The sequence below is a fragment of the Stegostoma tigrinum genome, unplaced genomic scaffold, assembly GCF_030684315.1.
Source record: "Stegostoma tigrinum isolate sSteTig4 unplaced genomic scaffold, sSteTig4.hap1 scaffold_436, whole genome shotgun sequence".
NCBI lineage: Eukaryota > Metazoa > Chordata > Chondrichthyes > Orectolobiformes > Stegostomatidae > Stegostoma > Stegostoma tigrinum.
The window spans coordinates 30,328-35,200 of NW_026728364.1; the positions used below are offsets into that span (position 1 = coordinate 30,328).

The following is a 4,873-nucleotide window of genomic DNA, read 5'->3' on the forward strand; positions in this document are numbered from 1 at the left end:
ATCCAGCATTTTCTCCAAGTATCGCTCCACACATGCCCAGAGAATTTCTCAGTTTCACAATCTGTGTCCTTCTGGTTTCTTACTCGCTCCACTTAACTTTCTGTTTGAAAGTATAGTCTGCAGTTGGAGAATTTAAACAGGTCCACATCCAGGTCTGACGGTCACTTTGTTTATCACAACCCAATTATCTCAGGATTTTGAACAATGAAGGAAAAAGCAGCACTCACATTGGGGAGAAATGCACATGGCGTGTGTGTTGAAGAGTCTGTGAAGATTCATCTGAAATGTCCGAACACCAGTGCAGTGACGCTGGGAGACAGAGTGTGGAAATGTGCAGATTGCAGGAAGGAATTTCTTCATCCATCCCAGCGAGAAACTGACCACCAGAGTCACACTGGAGAGAGACCATTGACCTGTTCTGCATGAGGGAAAGGCTTTGCTGATTCGAATTCCCCGCTGATACACCAGCGAGTTCACTCTGGGGAGAGACCTTTCATGAGCTCTGAGTGTGGGAAGGGATTCATTGTCAGCCAAACTGTTAACACACCAGTGAGTTCACAGACAACCACAGTTGAAGAACTTTGCTGTCACTCTCACTATCAAATGAACCATGGTTTTGGGCTGTTTGTACAGATGTTACCGATCCCTGCTCAATTAAAGGTGCTGGTATTGTGAATAAAATGTCACACTAACAGTTGTGTAAGGTAGAGCTTGGAAATAGTCACGTTGTCACAACACGTCGACACATTCGCACTGACTAAAGACTATCCACCTGCACAATATGTGAAAAGGGATTTCCTGGTTCATCAGGACTGGTTAACTACCAGCAAATTTCTGAATAAGTTGATTGGTTTGAATATAGCTAACAGTAGAATCAAAAATAGTATCAGTGATAATGGGAACTGCAGATGCTGGAGAATCCAAGATGACAATGTGTGGAGCTGGATGAACACAGCAGTCCAAGCAGCATCTCAGGAGCACAAAAGCTGACTTTTCGGGCCTAGAGAAGGTTCAAGGCCTGAAACGTCAGCTTTTGTGCTCCTGAGATGCTGCTTGACCTGTTGTGTTCATCCAGCTCCACACATTGTTATAGTAGATTCAAAAACCATGTGTTTTGGGCTTGTTGCTGGAGATCATAGAATCCCTCCAGTGTGGGAGCAGACCATTTAGCCCATCATGTCCGCTCTGACCTGACAAAGAGTGTCTTACCCAGACACTGTCTGCGTGAGTTTCCTCCAGATGCTCTGGTTTCCTCCCACAGTCCAAAACTGTGCAAATTATGTAGATTGACTATGCTAAATTGCCCATCGTATCTTGTGTGCAAAATGCAGGCATAGGGTAGGGTGTGAGACTGGGTGGGATGCTCTTTGCAGGGTTGATATTGACTGAATGGCCATCTTCCACACTAGGAATTCTGTGATGATCTCGATGGCCCTTTATTTGTTAGATAGGTCTGCACACCTTTACAATGACGGATTCTGTTGCTCTCCACAGACATTTGTTTATTGGAAACAATGTAATCTTTCATTTTGTGGATAAAAATCAAAGGAATGTTTGGATTTAAAACTTAGGTTTGGGATGAGTCATGTCCTATAATCCCTGATTACATTTTCCCTGTCGGCTATGAAACCTGGTGACCGCTGTGACTCTGCCTGGGGGCATTGCAGTCTCTTCAGCTCTTTACCTGGTGTCCGTAGCAGCGATGGATCTCATGATGGAAACATAAACCAAGACGTTGTATGATTTCTAGTACATATTTTCTATTTAGTCTTCTGTCCATCACTTCCCTAGAGGCTGAGATACTGGTCTGGGGACCTAGGTGTGAATCCATCTGGAAATAAGAATTTGATGATGACTGTGAATCCATTGTCTTTGTTGGGAAAAACCCATCTGTTCACCGATGACCTTTAGGGAAGGAAACTGCCATTCTTATCCAGTGATGTGATCATCCCATTATTGATTTTTTTTTAAAAATGTAAAAAAAAAACTCCTGCAAATACGTTTAACTCTGTCTTAATTTATTTGACAGCTGATGGTTCAAACTGCTTGATGGTCACTTTCTCTTTTGATCAAGTTGTGGCCATTTCGTGGTTGAAACCGTAGTAATTCTCGTACAAATAGTGCAAGCTCTGACATGCCACTTATGAACCAGACATCCACGTTGACCATATCCTGAGGCTGTGTACCATGAAAGTGAAATTTTTCACCATCTTATCTTCTTGTGCTGCTGTTTCAGGGAGCTATGGACTTGAACCTCCCAAACTCCTGAAAACCTTGAGCATTTCATCAAACTGACTTCCAATGGCAGGAATGGACAGGGTCAGCTTGGATTGATGAACATAATTCAGGCTCAACAAGTCTGTTGCAGCATTTTGAGAATGTAATTAGTAGTGAGTGTGGCCACCTCTCTGTACTGTAGTGATACAGATTCCCTGATCCTGATTGCCCTAATGGCTGACTGACACTGTCAAAGTCCCTGGGCTGATACCAAATGATTCCTTGGACATGCGGTGTCAGGATCCCCTGACTGAATCCTGTCTCCCTTGCCCTGACTGAGAACTGTTTCCCTGAGACTTGTAGACATGACCATTTGGTTGAAAAAAATGCATTAGTTGCCACAGCTGCTGACCAGCCCTTGACTGACTGCTGGTAATAACGATGCGAAGCTGCCTGACTTATGCCTGTGATAAGCAACCAGGCAAGACAGGAGCACTGTGGGACATTAGGTTCCAGTTGAGACATCAACGTGCAAAAATGCCAGGGAAAGGCAGAGATATTGTGCCAGGCCCTGAGCAGAACATGCCTCAGGTGCTGAAAAGCATGTAGAGTTCTGACAGCAACAATGTACTTTGTGGGCAGGCAATTCTGCATCTTGACGTAGCATTTTTATTTCACTCTGGCTCATTTTGCTAGATCCGCAAATATCTATTGGTCTGGCTAATGTGAGAAATGGCTTTCGGCGTAATATGCCACTGACTTGGTCATTCACAGTTGTGTCCCACATCAGTGAGTCAGTAATCTGATTAAACTCACAGGCCTCGACTTGCGAAAAATAAAGCAGCCACATGCACATCTGTTTGATTGGTTGCTTTTGCACTCAAATGAAAAATGTGCATTGTATATACCATATCCTTTCCTGGCTCACAGTGTTCCCAAAATCTCTCATTCAATACATCCAAGTCATCATCATCAAATTCAAAATTAGAGAATACTTCGATAGCATTTTTTTCTGAAATGCTATTTGTAATGAGGTAGTGTTGGCAGGTGATTTTCTTTTACTTCTGATGCCATGTGTGAATATTCAGGGATGGTGTTGGTGGGAAGGTGCAGCATGTACCAGGGATGAGGCAATAATATTCGGAGCAAGTGCTGAACATGCAGAAAAGGAGAGATTAACGTTTACCTTGGAACAAGCATATTTAGAGAAAGTTGGGTGAAAGTACTGAGAGAAAGCATTTCAGTGGCACGGTGGCTCAGTGGTTAGCACTGCTGCCTCACAGCACTCGGACCCGGGTTCGATTCCAGCCTTGGGCGACTGCCTGTGTGGAGTTTGCACATTCTCCCCATGTCTGTGTGAGTTTACTCCCACAGTCCAAAGATGTGCAGGTTAGGTGGATTGGCTGTGCTAAATTGCCTGTTGTATTGAGGGAGGGGTACATTAGGAGGGTTATAGATCTGGCTGGTATGCTGTGAGGTTTGGTGTGGACTTGTTGGGCTGAAGGGCCTGTTTCCACACTCTAGGAATTCCATGATTATGGTTCCAGAGCATTGAGCATATCCCAGCATATAGTTCTTCAAGGATAGCAGGAACTTCAAATGCTGGCGAATCTGAGATGACAAGGTGTTTAGACCTAGAATTTTTCAAGTTTTGATCAGTATGCTTTTAAAATTGGTTTAATAAGACTTCATCATTCCTGGGAACACTGCAATACCACAATAATGCATGGAGAAAGCTCGTATTCCAACTCCCTGCTCCAAAAATCAGTTTAATATAGGGTCCTTAGGCAAAGGACATATCAGATATTAAAGCTGATAGGGACAAATGCTTTTTCTGTGGTCTTGTCTTCACACCAAAACCACGAAAACCAAGGCCATGTTTCCACACATGAGATAGCCACCAACTGTGAACACTTGGTATAATCAACACTTGATCCTATTTTCCACCAGCCTGACTGTGTGCAAAGACTTGTAAATCACTGCTGACAGTTTTTACTGTTGTTCCCAAACTCCTGGGCTTCTTAACCAGAGCAAAGAAGTCAGTTTGCACCAGTGCTTTTTCATCACTTTTCTAGAAAACATCTTCGTAGTGAATGTAGATCATCGAAAATGTACCAATCAGATGAGGTAGGGCAGAGCTGACGTCACCAACAAGCCTCATCAACCAGCTCCATGACGAGCAGCGGTCATTGAGATTGCAGCAACAATCGGCAGAGAACCGCACACTCAGAGAATGTCCCAGCACAGAGGAAGGTGCTTCAGCCTGTCACTCTCTGCATCAGCTGTCTGTACGGGTAACTTCACCAGTCCCTCCCGATGCCCTGTAAATCTCATCATTCAACTCTCTCCTGAGGGCCATGAATAATTCTGTTTCCAGCGCCCTCTCAGGCAGTGCACAGCCGGCAGGAACCACTCGCTGAAGATAGTGGGTCCACCTCCCTTGATAAATGTGACTCTTTGTTACAAAAAAAAGGCGAATCACTATCCCCTGCCCTCCAAATCCATCCCACCCCGTGTTTCTTTTGAATGCGTAACTGCCTGCAGTGTCAATGTGCCTGCAGTTGCTAAAAGGGTCTGATTTTTGTGCCGTTCTATTCTGTGCAATAAGCAAACTGGACTGTTGGCAATGCATAAAAATGCCTGCCTCTTCCCAAAT

At 44.2% G+C, this 4,873-nt stretch overlaps 1 non-coding gene across 1 annotated transcript; it reads right to left on the bottom strand.

Annotated features, from left to right (window-relative positions):
* Positions 1-3,898: 3,898 nt before the first annotated feature.
* On the bottom strand, positions 3,899-4,090 carry LOC132208506 (U2 spliceosomal RNA). The gene has a single exon (XR_009444619.1). It is a non-coding gene; the product is annotated as a U2 spliceosomal RNA (small nuclear RNA).
* Between the last annotated feature and the right edge of the window lie 783 nt (positions 4,091-4,873).